This window comes from Halichoerus grypus, chromosome 8 (genome assembly GCF_964656455.1).
Source record: "Halichoerus grypus chromosome 8, mHalGry1.hap1.1, whole genome shotgun sequence".
NCBI lineage: Eukaryota > Metazoa > Chordata > Mammalia > Carnivora > Phocidae > Halichoerus > Halichoerus grypus.
This window is the reverse complement of record NC_135719.1, coordinates 99486121-99502787: the sequence shown is the minus strand read 5'-3', so window position 1 is coordinate 99502787 and position 16667 is coordinate 99486121. Positions and strand designations below refer to the sequence as shown.

Genomic DNA, 16667 nt, shown 5'->3' with positions numbered 1-16667 from the left:
ATTTTTGGCTCTTTCTTAGAGCAGAGAGTCATCTTAGGGAGTCTGGACCTATCCTTTAGAGCCAAATTTCTACATGACTGAAAGCTAAGCTTGATAGGTTTCAGCCTCAAGAAAAGCTGAATACTTGATCATGCAGACACTGAGCCCATGATATCTCACAACACAAGTGTTTAAACCAGGCTTCTCAAAACAATAATGAAGTGTGTTTAGCAGCTCTTTTATTTCATTTTAGAGTTGTTAAAAGAATATTAAAGTAAAACCATGGAAATGAGACTCATCTGTATAAGCATGTTTAAGTAGGGATTACATAGAGATGAGTTATCTGAAAGTATCTGCACTTCTAAGCATTCGAATGTGGTTCTTAGTCACTGATCCCAAGTTAAATTTGATTGCACTGGGATCAGGCTTTTATCCTTTATTTTCAATAACAAAAATCACACCCAGCAGTATGACAGCTAAAGCAGCCCTGAAAATTAAGTATTTTGCTGAGAAGAAGGAAAGCCTCATAAGTGGGCTTGGTTAAGGTTTTTTTTTTTTTTTTAATTTTTTTTTTAAGAACCACATAGCTTATTTTCTTCTTAGCATTTGGTGGTTTGAGGACTACTGGGCCATGGAGCCGAATGTGCCGCAGTGGTTAATTTAAAGTTCTAAGGGAGTTTAAAACAGCATGCATTTTTCATCACAGATAGGTTAAAAGGTTTTTAAAGTATTCTACTTATTCATAGGCAGCTGGAATTCAGTAGGATTGCATATCTGCCAAGACTTTAGCAAATATCATCCCCAATTTGGCCCTGTAAAGGACAGCACTAGAAATTCTCTACACTTTTCCTACCTGGAAATAGACTGCAAATTTTATGGCAACTTTAGCTGTGAACTCTTCATTTCAAGGCTCTACATCTTCATTTTAATATGCATTGCTGTTCTTTATGTGTGTGCCCAAGGAATACTAAATTCATGGTAGGCTGTGAATGACACAGGTCATTGTAGCTCACTTGAAATTGAGACTGCCTTTTCTACTCGTGACCACAGAGAGCACAAGTGTAGTTTTTATTCCTACTACTTTTATTTCTCCATTTGGGCCACAGCAGATTGGTTTTTACCAAAAAGAAATTATACTTTTCATGATCTTGCTGCCATGTACGAATATGTATCCTCTGTATGTATTGTCTAATCAGTGCATTTATTGATATCAATGTTGCCTTTTTATTCAAAATGAGAATGGTTTGATAAATAGAAGCATGTGGAAAAGTAAAAAAAAAAAAAGTCAAAATAGAGGGGTGGTTCATATAGCTGTGAGACATTGTTATCCGCTGGTGTCTTATAGAAAACCTGCTGCCTCAGACCTACTGTCGATAAAATAATGACATGTTATCAAAACTATACCATTGAGTTAAAATGGTTGATGTCAAACTAATTCTACCTCACCAGGTATTTCTTCCCATTTATAATACTCTTTTTAAAATAAAAAAGGGTCCACAAATTCAGATGTGTATATAATAGGGATGATATACAATTGTACTTCAAGCTGACTGCAAGCAATCTGTCAAAAAACAAAGCTAAATTCTGAGTAATAAAATCCACCATATGATTGATATCTTGCATTAAAGTGCGAGTTGAAGAAAGCAATTTTGTTTATGGAAAAGTCTTGGCTTGGCACATTTTTCATGTCACATAAAGATGGAAATCTTACCTTATGGTTGTAGATTACAGTTATATTTCAGCTTCTGTAATTGTAAAAGGACATGCATCTGTTTTAAAATAAGAACAATTTTCTTCTGATAAAAATGAGCTCATTTTAATATAGTTCTTTTTTCCAATACATATGATATTCTCTTTGCTTTCATTTCCATGTTAACTCTTTTGTGACTCTTTACTGTTGTTTAGTAAACAAAGACACCTTCTAAGAATTTTCAGAGTTTCGAAATTGCTGTGTTTTGGGGCACTGTATGGTATAAACAATGAGTTAAAGATATAAAGCATTTACTTAATATTTAAGAGTATTGCAAATCGAAGAAAACTGGGTCAGCATGTTCTCATTTTTCTGTGTAGGAGAGAAATGAGTGGTGATGTTAAAAATCTTGTATAATTTCCTAAGCTTATCACTTTCCAATTTCTTTGTATTAACTACTTTTTAAATTAAACTTTCTAAAGATGCACAGTATTTCATAGGTTACAAAATGCTAACACATACATCATTGATCCTCATCTGTCCTTTGAAGTAAGAAATAATATTGTTACTATTCTTATGTTCCTATTTTGTATATTAGGAAACTGAGGCTCAGTGAGGTTAAATCATCTGCCCAAAGCTGATCTAGAATTTAGCAGATTCAAGTCTTTTGATGTAGTAGAATCCTAAATGATTTACTTGCCTTCTGACTAAAATATGGCTAGACCAAGTGTAGCCTTGGAGTTAAACTACTTTGTCCCAACTAGAGCTAAATTTAATAAAAAATGTTTTTGCTGTTTTTGTGTTTTTATAGGAGAGCACATAGGTCAGATAAGAGAATAGGAGTTGGAATTGAAACAGATGGAAAAGATAAATATGTTTTCATTCTACAAATAATGTTGAATAAATATTGAGCAAAAATGGAAGTGTCAGTACTATAACAAACCTGTGTAAGATTTGTGAAAGTTGAGCAGTATATTCTCTCTTTGGATTATCTTTGTTTCCCATGCAGAAGTTTCTTTCTTAGGTAAAGGAGATTAGCTAAATCTGGATTCATCCTGGTGTTATTCAGGGCTGCATTTCTCTTTCTGATATCACAGCTTCATGTCCTTTTCTGCCTTCTGATTCCCTGTGGGGTAGGCTGGTTCTAAAAGGGTTACCAGGGATGGATTCCTGATTTCTGGAATTCTCTCACTTGTGTGGGGGCTGCCCCTAGTAACTTGCTTCAAATGAAATAGAGTATGACAAAAGTGACAGATGCCATTTCTGAGATAAGGCTATAAAGACTGACTTCTGTCTTTCCCTCTCTTGCTCACTCCCTCTTTGGCAGGCTTGGATAAAGCCAAATCAGCTGAGTTGGTGGACACTTTGATGGCAGCCTAGTGAGAGACCTTGAGCTGGGGAACCTAGCTAATCTGGGTCCAGATTCCTGACCTACAGAAATTGTGAGAAAATACATACGTGTTTTTTTTTAAGTAGCTAAATTTTGTGGTAATTTGTTGCCCTCCTAGATATTCTGTGTCACATCATCTTATTTAATGAAAGCTCTTATTATGTGGAACAATCTTAATGTGTTTGCCATTTATTACATCTCTTTCTTCAATTAAAATGTAAATCTTTTAAGAATTGGGACCTTTTTTGTTCATCTTTAGTTCCCCTAGTCTAGAAGAGCACTTGGCATATAGTTACTGGTACTCAGTAAAATTATTGGTTGAATGAGTGAATGGACAAATTTTGCTTAGAGTTATCTCTCTAGGTCCTTGTTATTGTGTCTCTCTAAACTAGACAAATGGCTTAGGGCAAGAGCATTTGCCTTTTCTCTTTATCTTTACCTACTCAAGGATTATTTCTCAAAAAAATTTTAACCTGCTGCTAAACTCCCATCTAACAACTGTTTTACTATTAACTTCTCCATGTCCAAAGGTCTTCATTTTCATTTTGCATAAAATTAGGTAAAAACAAAACAAAACAAAACCTGATTCTTTGACATACAGTACATTTTCACATTTGCTTTTCTCTGGATTCTGAGCGTGTGTTCACTGGTATTTTGATAGAGCAACATATCTGTGGTATTAAAATTGTTTTATTTTCTATGGTGTTTCACTGTGAAAGGTGTTAGCTTCTTTAGAGAAATTCTTAAAAGTGAAAATAAGAAATATCTCCTCTCTCTCTCTGTCTCTTTGTTTCTCTTATTTGGTTTCCCTAAACTATTGCCGATTTCATAAAAGGTAGGGAACTTCTGGCTTTTGGACCATATCTGGTCTTGGCTTCAGTTCATCCAGGCTTCCGAGCAATTTTGCAATTGTCACTGATGTAGAAGCTCATAAAATAAAGCACTTCTTTTGTTCTTTCATTTATTGTAAAACCTCTTAGGGTTTAAAATTACAGTAGTTAAAAAGTTATAAACAATAGGTTCAAAGTTCAAAAAGTATTGATGGTTGCAGTCTAGAGTTGTATCAAAAGTAAGTATCAAATGTATTGTTATATATCTTTGCTCATCGTCAGAAGCTTGCCAAGGGATACGTAACTAATCCCGCATACCTTCATGTTTACAAATTATTTCTATTGTTGATGATTATATCCTCAAAAACCAAAATATTCAGCTGCCAGTGAAGTAAAGCAATTAAAGTTTATAGTCACCTGGTGTCTAATATTATTAACTACTTTTGAAATCTAGAGTAATTAACTAAAAATTCCAGTCAATAAATTTAACACACACAGTCCTGTGTGTTAGGGCAAGGTGTTTGGTGGGAGCGTAGGAGAGGCAAAGCAAGTTGGGAAAAGGAGAAGACAAATAAACATAGACCTAAAAGTCTTTTTAAATATTTTCAGTAGACTAAAGTCCTAACAGTCTTCTTTTCTTTTTTTTTCCAGCTTGGTGGTTTCCTCTTTATTGATGTGCCTCCTACCTTCCCCCCACAATTTCAGTCCCTTCCATCTACCCCCAAAAAAGAAAGTAGTGAAAGGAAGGGAATGTTGGGGTTCTGAGCCCCTTGGGCAGTTAGAAAGGGAACAGAAACCAAAACAATCGCTGGATGTGACAGATTGACAATCGAGAAGTCTAAAGCAGAGTGGGAAAGGTGGTAAGAGAAAGGGGAGAAAGGAGAGGTCCAAGAGGTCACCTCCCCCACGAGCCCTCCTGCTAAGAGGGGCTGGAAGAGAGCCTCAAACATTAGGAAGTGCAGGTCCTGAAGAAGGGAGGTGGTGGTTGAGCCCCGAGGAGGAGTAGGTCAAGGAGGGGGGCCACCTCTCTCTTTGTAGAACGGGACCCCCCACCTCAGGGGGAGCAGCTTCACAGACCGTAGACACTTTCATCACTGGAGGCGATGTATAGAAAGAAGTCTTCTTCATGGTGTTCCTGGTATAGCTGACCCATTGTGGCACTGGTGGGTGGAATGACATTGTTGACGAAAAACAAGGCATCCATAGCTCGGAGATGAATTCGCTTCCGGATCAAGAAGTAGAACTGACCGACTGTGAAATCAGAAGGCACCAGGTATTTCTTTCTGTCCAGGTCTCCTATCCGAGCTTTGGGAGCCTTTTCTACTATCACCGGAACCCGGTCCGGGTATTTCTTTCGGATCTTCTCGCCCTCAGAGCGGCGTTTCTCGAACGGATGCTCCTCTTTACACACGAACTTCATCCTCCCGGGAACCGGGCTGGACCGGGCTGGGCTGAGGGAACCCGGGGGGCCGGGCCGGGGGGCGGCGCTGAGGGAACCCGGGGGGGCCGGGCCGGGGGGCGGCGCTGAGGGAACCCGGGGGGGCCGGGCCGGGCCGGGGGGCGGCGCTGAGGGAACCCGGGGGGGCCGGGCCGGGCCGGGGGGCGGCGCTGAGGGAACCCGGGGGGCCGGGCCGGGGGGCGGCGCTGAGGGAACCCGGGGGGGCCGGGCCGGGCCGGGGGGCGGCGCTGAGGGAACCCGGGGGGGCCGGGCCGGGGGGCGGTGCTGAGGGAACCCGGGGGGCCGGGCCGGGGGGCGGCGCTGAGGGAACCCGGGGGGCCGGGCCGGGGGGCGGCGCTGAGGGAACCCGGGGGGGCCGGGCCGGGGGGCGGCGCTGAGGGAACCCGGGGGGGCCGGGCCGGGGGGCGGCGCTGAGGGAACCCGGGGGGCCGGGCCGGGGGGCGGCGCTGAGGGAACCCGGGGGGGCCGGGCCGGGGGGCGGCGCTGAGGGAACCCGGGGGGGCCGGGCCGGGCCGGGGGGCGGCGCTGAGGGAACCCGGGGGGGCCGGGCCGGGCCGGGGGGCGGCGCTGAGGGAACCCGGGGGGCCGGGCCGGGGGGCGGCGCTGAGGGAACCCGGGGGGGCCGGGCCGGGCCGGGGGGCGGCGCTGAGGGAACCCGGGGGGGCCGGGCCGGGGGGCGGTGCTGAGGGAACCCGGGGGGCCGGGCCGGGGGGCGGCGCTGAGGGAACCCGGGGGGGCCGGGCCGGGGGGCGGCGCTGAGGGAACCCGGGGGGGCCGGGCTGGGCCGGGGGGCGGCGCTGAGGGAACCCGGGGGGGCCGGGCCGGGGGGCGGCGCTGAGGGAACCCGGGGGGCCGGGCCGGGGGGCGGCGCTGAGGGAACCCGGGGGGCCGGGCCGGGGGGGGGGGCGGCGGCGACGGCGGGCGGACTCCAGTCCTAACAGTCTTCTAGTGAGTGGGGAATTTAAGAATTCATTTTATAGAGGGAAAAGACAAGATAGGAGAGAAAGTGAAATAATATTTATAGAGTACCCATGATATGCTGGATACTATACTTTTGATCACTTATTACAATCTTAAAAGGTACATTTCACTATCCCTGAGTAGATCCAATTCTGTCTTCTTACAACACAGCCAGAGCTGAAGTAAGTAACACAAATGGTCTTTCTCTAACTTCAGCCTCAACCAAGACCTTAGCCAACTGTGAGTTAGCTTACTTTCCTTCTGACCCAAATAGGATTTCAAACGTTCTGTGCTTTAAGTCTCTCACTCTTTCCTTCCCACGTCACTCTTGGTTGATGATTTTGTGTCTTACCTCAGGGGCAAAATGGAAGCCATTAGACATTGCCTACTTCATTTCCCAATCCTCCCCACCCATTAATTTGCTGTCATCTATCCTTTCCTCCCTCTCTCCTGTTAACCTGGGTAAATTATATCTCTTTCCATCATGTGAATTAGATACTCTCTTGCCTTTTCAGAAACTAAGCTATCAAATACACCCTTTCTCTCCTTTATTTTCAGCTTATTTCTCTGAACGGAACCCTTCTTATTAGCAATTAAATATGCTACATGCAAGTATCTCTTCAATATATTTTAAATATAACATTTCAATATGTTATAAATGTATTTATACATTATTATACATGTTAATTTTATTAATTACAAATCCACAGAACATTAATAATTATTATTTCCTCTACTGAGGAAAATAATTTTTCCCCTCCTCATATAAGCACATTGTTATTTTTTAATCTTAAAACCACCCTCCTTAGCTCACTTATGCTTCCAACTATTGCCCTCTTTCTGTCTTTCTTTCATAGCAAAACTCTTGGAAAGACTGTTGTATACTCCTATTTCTAATTTTTTTCTCTTCTTTTCCCTCATCAAGCTTCTTGTATCAGGATTATCAATAAACATTATTAAATTCAGCAGTCACTTCTTTGCTGTGATATTTCTTGAAATTTCAGCAACATTTGCCATAGTTGCTTATGCTTTTCCTCGAGTCTCTTTCTTCATGGCTTTCAAGATGTCTGGTTTTCCCATTAATTCTCTGGCTTTTCCTTCTCACTGCCCTTTGCTGATTCCTTCTCATCTCCTTGACCTCTAATCGTGAGATTATTTGGGGCTTACCACCTGCACTTCTTCTCTTTTCTATTTAAGCTCACTTCCTTGGGATTCTCAAGATTCAGAATTTTAAATATGAGCTGCTGACTCCCAAATTAATACTTTCAACAGAGATCTCTTCCCTGACCTCCAGCTTCACATAGCCATCTGCCTTACTTGTTCCCTCAACTTAAATATGTAATATGCATTATAAACTTAACATGTCTAAAACTGAGCTCTTTATATGCCCACCACTCAAGCCTGTACCTCTCACAGTGTTCTCTAATGCAGTAGATGGCAAATTCACTCTTGAAATTTCTCAGGACTGAAGCTTAGAATCCTTCTTAATATCTTTTTCTCCCTCATTCTTCATATCTTAGGCTCTACCTTTAAAATATATCCAGGATACAAATTCTTATATCTCTACTGTCATTCCACCCTGATCAAAATCCTAATTATCACTACCCAAAATCTCTTAATTGGTCTCCCCTTGTCTACTTTCAACTTATTCCCAGTGTATGAAGAAGTCAGAGTAAATATGGTAAAACCCAAAGCAGGTCATGCTCAAAATCTTCCAGTTTCCTATTGCATTCTGAATAAAAGTCAAGTCCTCGTAGTAACCACAGTACCCTATATTATTCTCATTTCAAATTATCTCTCCTACGTTACCATCTCTAACTTCTACTCCAGCCATAATAGCCCTTTAGCTCTTCAGCTCTTCCTTAAACATGTCAGCATGCTTGCAACTGAGACTCTCCTAATTGATATTGCTTCTGCCTGTAATGGTCTTTCCCCAGATATTTATTTGGCCTAATACTTTGTTTTTTCATAATAGAGGATATATTTTATTTATCTTATTTTTGTCTGTCTCCCCTAATAAAATATAAACCTTATATTAGAGTAATGCTAGCTGTTGCAACAAATAAGTCCCCAAATTTCACTAGGTTAACATAATATTTTATTTTTGGCTAATATAGATGTTCATTTATTTTTATGATCAGTGGGTTCAAGAGGGCATTCTGCCCCCAAATAGTCATTTAGTGACCCAGACTGACAAAAACCCTACCATCTTCTAATTTCATCATCTAAGGCCATTCTGGAGGCAATTCCTGGTTCTTAAAGGTCATAGCACAGAAATGACCTACTTTATTTCCATTTGATTTCCAATGAAGGTACCCAGTAAGATAACAACATTTGGATGAAAACGTGTGGGGAATGTAGCCCCTGATTGAGCAGCTACCCTCCAGTGGCTACAAAGAAACTGAATTTTTGGTGAATGCCTAGCTGTCTATGCCACATTCTAAAAGTGCAGTGAATTTTGACTATTTATTTGACTTACAATAGCTAAATGAATAAGTGAAATACAAACAAATACAGCAAACCACTTATTGGCCTATGACCCTGTCCAGCTACTATCTTTTCCCTTTTCAAGCTTATCAAAATGGTAGCCCAGACTTCCTGTTTCACTCTAATTTCCTAGTCACTCCAGTTGGAGTTCCACTGAACATGAACTTCCTCCTTGCAAATAAATTCACGAGAAAATGTGGCAGGATAATATTTTTGCCATTTTTAAAAATTCCTATGATTATCTCTCTCTCTCTCTCTCTCTCTTTTTTTTTTTTTTTTTTCCCCTTGGGGTGCTCTCTCCCTTGAAATGAAAGCCACTGTTACCTGAGGGAGAGGACAGAACACAGCTGAATGTGAAGTCAATGTTCAGCTTTAATATTCCACAGACAATTTTAAAATCTCACAGGAGTGCCAAAGGTTATGAAAACTGATTTTCAGTTGCAAGAGCTAGGCACTTGAGAGTGAGAAAAGTTTTTCTTTTTTCTCTGAACTTCCAAAGATGTTTTTTTTCTTTTAAAGATTTTATTTATTTCTTTGAGAGAGAGAAAGTGAGAGAGATCACAGAGGGAGATGGAGAAGCAGACTCACCCCTGACTGAGAGGATAGCCCAATGTGGGGCTCAATCCCAGGACCCTGAGATCATGACCTGAGCTGAAGGCAGCCACTTAACTGAGCCACCCAGGTATCCCCCGAAGATGTTTTTAATAGCAAGAAAGCATACTTGAAAATGTGTTTTTGGCATTTTAGTCTAAGAGTAGACACAGTATTATGGGGATAGTTTCATTTAATTATGGAAGAAGGTAAAAAAATCATCCCTATGTGGCAGTGGAAGAGTAGTCTAGAGTGGGGAGCATTTCAACTTGGGTTTTCCAAAAGTAGATGCTGTGATAAGGGCTTACACGTAACCATGTAACTTTTTATATAGGGAGATGATCTTTAGGAACAGGAGGAGAAATTAGAGAGAGTGAGGTAAATCTGAAGAAAGCCAATATAAGTGTATTATTGAAACTTCTGTTAGGAACAATAAAGATTTTATTTTCCTAAGAAATGCAGTCAGCCTTGTAGAACTTTACTTTCAAGAAGGGGAGACGGAAGCACTTATTCATTGACTCTCATCCCAAATTGGTTGAGTTACTCCTGAGAGTTAACTTCCTTGTACTTCTGAGCTCTATATGCCATTCAGGCTATCACAGCATTGGAGAAAGTCCTGGGGGACAAAGTGTAAAATGAGGCAGTATGTCTTTGTAGTGGGATGCTAGAGGCATGAACTGACTTAAAGCCCTTATGGAACTGTTCACTCCAATTTTGATTGAAGGCCTTAAGGATATGCACTAGACACCAAGACACCAGAAATATCTCATATAAAGAGATTCTGAAGTGGTATGACAGACATTTAGAATTAGTAAGCGACATGCTTTCTTCCCTTCCAGATTTTGGACTAGGAGAAACTGGGATTTGAAGTAGGATGGCCATCTTATGCAAATATCAAAAATTAGGCATGATAAGGACATTCAGCAAATGAATGCCACCCATGCAACAAAAACTAAGCAGGACAAGCTACATAATAATTGGAGGCTATTAAAGGTCTGAGGACTATACAATGACTAGATACTCTCCTCTAACATTAGACTGCCCTAAGCATGGGGAAAGGAAGAAAGGGCACAGGGTGAGGATTCAGAATTTGACTGTATACTTGATCAAAAAGATGATTCTAAACGGGCATTCATTTAATACCTCCAAAATTTATTCACTACCTCTAAAAGAAAAAAGAATTAGGAGAAATAGGAACTTATGAATAAGTTAAACTCTATAATGGAGAAATAAAGGTCTTTAAATTTTGATCACTTGAATTATGCTTTCAGAACTAAAATCTAGAATTCACTAAAATTCTTTTGTCTCCATCCACATGAAGCTAACCTGGCCACTGTTGCTTACAACCAAGAAGCCTAACTAAATCAATTGTTTTCAGAGAATGAATTAGCTGACTATGCTATTCTCTTGGAAATGGGACTTAGTATTCGAGACAGTAAGATTTCAGTTCATATTCTGGGAAGAGGAACTAATAGCCCATGAGGCACAATCAAACCATGACATTGAAGTTCTGAGATTGAAGCCGCTAACGCCCTAGAATAATTTAATAATTTAAGAGTCTGAATTCCAGGACTTCTGATAACATTGGAACACTTAAAGTAAGAGGATAAAAATTCAAGTCCCTAAATTGTCACCAAGTATCATGGAATGAAACCCAGGGGCTTTCTTACTCTCTTAAAAGACATTTATTTTTTTAATAACAGAAATAAATAAATAAAATCTTTTAAAAAAATAACAGAAGTGCTGAAGTCACTAATTATTGATTCTGAAGATTGCTGAATTATATCAGTTGAAATCAGAACCTCATCAGGTCTCTTGTGTGAATGTTAGGGAACTAATCAATAACTGATGAAGATCTGACTGTAAGAAAAAAAATATATCTAGAAAGGTTTAGAGAATCTGGACATGGAGTGTGCCAAATTGGAAGTCATCTGAAACTCACTATTGGCATGTTGTTTGTTAGAGAAATTCCTCTTCTGCTAATGGGGAAGCTAGCACTTCCCTTCATGCCCATGCTGTTGCTTGTTAGTAACCAGAATCCAGACTCCACAATGCCAGGGCACTGAAGTGCACAGTTAGAGGAGGGAATGAAAGGTTACACACAGACAGATGAATTTGAAGAATTCCCCAATTTGATTAATCAAAAATCTAAAAAAAATTGAGGGAGTTGCCTTAGAGGGTATAATAATGAAGGCAGGTGTAACAGCATTGTAATTATGCTTTCTTTATTGCAATGGCTAGACTTTTTTGAGATTCTGAATTTAATGGATTAGCCAGAGCTAGAGCTGTGATTTTAATGGTTTCTGGGTTAAATAACAAAAATCCAAATTCAAAATTGGCCGATTCTTAAAGGCATGAGTTGGCCAGGAATCCCTAGTGTCGTGCAGAACAGAGATTGCTCTCTGGCAGCCTGCAGCTTGAATCTGACCTGTTGACATGCTTTGTTTGGCCCTCATAATTTTGGTCCACATAGTGTTTTTAAAACTGTTGATTTATATGCCAAAAAACCTTCATAAAAACTTTTATTCCTACCCTCTTTTTAAAAGATCTGGCAACACTGACTTCATATTCCTATGTGGCAACAATTTGCTGTTGTCTGCTTAAGATGTGGCAGGTGTGCTTCAGTTTGCTCTAGGCCCATCCATTTGTATGGCAGCCCTATTCCAGTCCATTGCACTAATTTATATTTGATTTCATGATCCCTTTTGATAAGGAATAAAAAACGCTGAATAATTGAACTCTGGATTAAGTTACCCTTTATCTCACGTACCTACTCAGAGTTGCCTTGAGCAATGGATTGAGGAAGCAGAAGAACCTGTAAAAAAATACTTTTAGTGACCCTCTAGGCCTTTGGATACTGGTGAAAGGGCTCACAAGTGAAAGAGCCTTAGATTTTTACAAGAGGGAGAGTCTTATAGTGCAGAGCCCAGGGTATGGTACTAATGGAAGATAGCAGAGAATATACTTTATAATGTAACTTTATTTGGAAATAGGATCATTGCAAAGGTAATTAGTTAAGATGAGGTCATATTGGAGTAGGATGGACCCCTACTCCAGTATGACTGGTGTTTTATAAAAAGGAGAAATTTGGACACAAACACATACACGGAGACTACCAGGTAAAGATGAAGGCAGAGATCAGGGCAATGCAGCAGAAGCCAAAGAATTCCAAGGATTGCCAGCAAACCACCAGAAGCTAGAAGACGGACATGAAACAGATTCTCCTTCATAGCCCCTAGAGGGAGCCAACCCTGCTGACATCTTGATCTTGAACTTCTAACCTCTAGAACCCTGAGACAATAAATTCCTGCTCAGTTCGTGGTACTTTCGTTACAGCAGCCCTCACAGACCAATATAGTTCTAGTACATTCTGAGGACAAGTTCTTCAGTTTTTCCTTCTATTCTGTTATCTAATATTTTCTGAATTGTTTTCTTTTGGATGGGGGGAGGGATGAGGCCTAAGATAAAATCTATTTCTTTTTTTTTTTTTTTCAGAGAAAGTAACAGGCACAGATACATATATCCCACAAAACTTTGAATAGGTTACTGTAGACTTATTCAGTATCACCTCTACACCTTACTCATCTTTAAAATCCTAGCTAAATGGAAGAAAATTGGAAGAGAAGTCTCCACACAGACATACACACACATTCACGAAGACTAGATTAGCACTCAGTGTTTTTCCCTCATAGCAAGATTTTAATTACAATGAAAAATAATTACTTGTGGGGTTATTCCTCAACGTATACCTCCCCACTAGACTGAAATTTATTACAGCAGGCAAGAATTGTGTTTTATGTCCACTTAGTAGTACCCAACATGATAGGCACTCAATAAATATTTTAGAATTAATAAAATATTAAGTTTGTCTTATTCTTAAAGTCAGTAGTCATTAGGTGTAATTAATAATGAAAAATCACCCGTAATTAAACTAAAAAATTTAGCATCTGTTTTAGAGTTCTTAAAATAAATGCCATCATTGCTTTTGTGATAAAATGCAATTCTTTCAGAATTAGTTTTTAAAGGTTATTTCTCCTCTCCACTTTTGTTCATTTCACATGATGACTGAGGCTATACGCTAATACAGTATATATTTACATATTATCAAGTTGAATTGTCTAAAATTAAATGGAAGCTCCTTTTAGCAATTTAAAAGAAATTAGCATCAGTTATCACTGAGGTGAAAAAACTATAAGCCTTTTGTTTCCTGAGTCTTGATCAATGAAACTTAAATGGATTTATCCTTCTCATAACTTATTGTAAAATAAATTATCAAAATCACCCTTGCCTTGATAAGCCATCTCAATGGAGAGTTGAACATAATTGGAGAAATCATTTTCACATATAACATCATATGCTAGTAAAAAATGCTCAAGTGCTTGTTTTACACTAAATAAAAAATAAAACCCGGCAAACAAATTTACAATACAGCTCTCTTTTATACTGATATTTCTACATATACATTTATCCAAGTACCCCATCTGACATTGTCACTTCAATGTCTAATAAGCATTCCAAATTTAATCTCTAAATAGAACTCTTGATTTCCTCTGCATTTCAAAGTTGGTTCCTATCTCTTTTTTTTTTGTCACAGTTCACTCAAGACAAAAATTTTCTCAAGACAAAAACCTGGAAGTCAGCCTTACCATTTTTCTTTGATCTTCACATAGCAAGTCCAGTTGATTTTAGCTTCAAAATGTGTATTTAATATGTGGGGTGCCTGGGTGGCTCAGTCAGTTAAGGGGTCTGACTCTTTTTTTTTTTTTTTTAAGATTTTGTCTATTTGAGAGAGAGAGCATGAGAAGGGGGAGGGTCAGAGGGAGAAGCAGGCTCCCCGCTGAGCAGGGAGACCGATGTGGGACTGATCCTGGGACTCCAGGATCATGGCCTGAGCTGAAGGCAGTCGCTTAACCAACTGAGCCACCCAGGTGCCCCAAGGGGTCTGACTCTTGATTTCTGCTCAGGTCATGATCTCAGGGTCCTAGCATGGAGCCCCACTTCAGGCTCCATGCTCAGTGGGAAGTCTGCTTCTCTCCCTCTCCCTCTGCCCCTCCCCCTGCTCTCTCATTCTCTCTCTCAAATAAATAAATCTTTAAAAAAATTGTGTATTTAATATGAATACTTCTCTCCATCTCACAGTAAAGTGCTGTGACTTTACTGAGCAACTTCCATAGTCCCCCTAAGTGGTCTTCCTACTTGTACTCTTTCCCTTTTAAAATCCATTCTCCACAAAAGAGATTTCACCATCAATGGCTTCCCATTGCATTTAGATTACAATATAAAGCAATTACCATGGTCTTTGTATCAGTTGGATCCTTGCAGAGAAGGAATTAGAAATGCTAAGGTTTAGGGGGAGAATCATTTGAAAGAAAAAGGGGGAGAGCAGGATTTGGCAGAGATAGCAATGAAAGAGCAATGCAGAGCTAAAAATGTCTCTGCATTCCCAACAGCTTGCTGTGGAGTGACAGTTGCTCACTAGAGGAGTCCTGCATTGGGTGGACATGGATATGGCCTTGTACCTAGAGTCTTGCTCAGTCACCTGCTCATGCTACCCCAAAGAAAGAATGCCATTAGTTTAGAAGCTGAGGTGGATCTTATGGGGCTGACTCCTGGAAGCTGTTAGTTAACCACATTCCTTGCAGCTGGGCATCCATAAAGATGGATTTAGGTAGTAAACTTCTGTGCCTGCTCAGTCTTCAAGGCTCTGGGTGCTTTAGGTCCTCATTCAAATTTTCAGACTCATCTCTCGGCACCCTTCTTTGCAGTCACTGCTCTCGAATTTCCTTGTACACACTGAGTCCTTTCTTGCCTCAGAATCTTTGAACATCCTGTTTCCTCTGGAGTATTTTTGGTATGTATTAACTTAATTCTAATAACAGGTCTATCAGGTGAGTATTATGATTATTATCATTTTACAGATGAGGATACTGAGGCACAAGGAAGTTAAGTAACTTCCCCAGCATTCCATATCTAGTATTTGTAAAGCAGGGCTTCTGACCCAAGAGTCTGGCTCCAGACTTGCTATTAATGTTTCTACTCTACTGTCTTTATAGATACTCTCATGGCTCAGGTCTCAGCTTAATAATTACTTTATCCAGGAAGCATTCACTAACCACCCTTACTTTAGTAATATTCAAACCCACCCAAGTTACTATTTGTAATCCCAAGTGTATTGTCATATACTTAATCAAAATATAAAATTATCTTTTTATTGTTGCCTTTGACATTTATTTTGTCTTACCATACAAGAATGTAGACTCTCTGAGGCCATGTCTGTCTGCAGTCACTATGCTCTCCCTTGCACTCATAATAGAGTCTGGCCTTCATAGAAGCTCTTTAATGTTTCTCTTTTAAAAAACAGTAAGTGACCAAATCTTTCATTCTCTAGGAAAAGGAACACAACATTAGGCTGTATTTATCTTGGAAACAAATGTAGCTATAATGAATAAGTAGATACTGAAATCTATTGTATTCTTTCTTCCTCTTACCTAAGAAGGGTTTCATGATAATCCATCTCTGAAAAACACATGTTAAAAGGGAAAATGGAAAGTGTTTGGGCTATTAGAGGTAATATACATATAAATATCTCTTTATCACCTATCTACCAGTCACTTATCATCTATCTACACACAGGTAACTGCATACACACATAGCATACCAAGGGGCTGCTTCACTAAAATGGGTAGGGAAAAAATCTAGGTCTTCTGGGCATTGACACAACTTGAGATGCCTTAGAGGAAATTTGTAGCTTCTTATCCATTTCTCACTAAGCGAGTTTGCATTGTATAAGCCTCTGATTGAGAGTGGTGCCAAGTCCATGGGAAAGGACCATGTAATGTGGTCCAGAGGTATACATACTCCCCACTCCCCCCACAAAGCCTCCCCTGAAGGGGCCTGTGGCTGTTAGCCATACTGGGGACAGAGAAAAACCAGATCCTTCAGGGGTTATAAGATTAAGAATCTTAAACAACACTAATCCCCATTGACAACAAACTCTACACCCTTTGGCAGTCAGAATGGAGATCTATAGGTCAGGTGACAAGTTAAGTCTTACACTGATATGCCCCACATTGAGTTTAATGCTACCACCGAACCATCCAGAGACGGTAGAATAAGAATTGATACATTTAGCAATTGGAAGAATTCCAAAGTAGTGTCATGATCCATGGAGTCAAGGCCATTAGGTTTGGAATTGTCAAGTAAGCCTCAGGAATTGCCTTCTACCCTTGCTCCCATCCCTGAACCCCAAGATAGTGAATCAAAACTAGGTAGGTCTTGGAG

At 40.3% G+C, this 16667-nt stretch overlaps 1 pseudogene; it reads right to left on the bottom strand.

Moving 5' to 3' along the window:
• Window positions 1–4541: 4541 nt before the first annotated feature.
• LOC118547818 (gamma-aminobutyric acid receptor-associated protein pseudogene) lies at window positions 4542–5366 on the bottom strand (annotated as a pseudogene).
• Between the last annotated feature and the right edge of the window lie 11301 nt (window positions 5367–16667).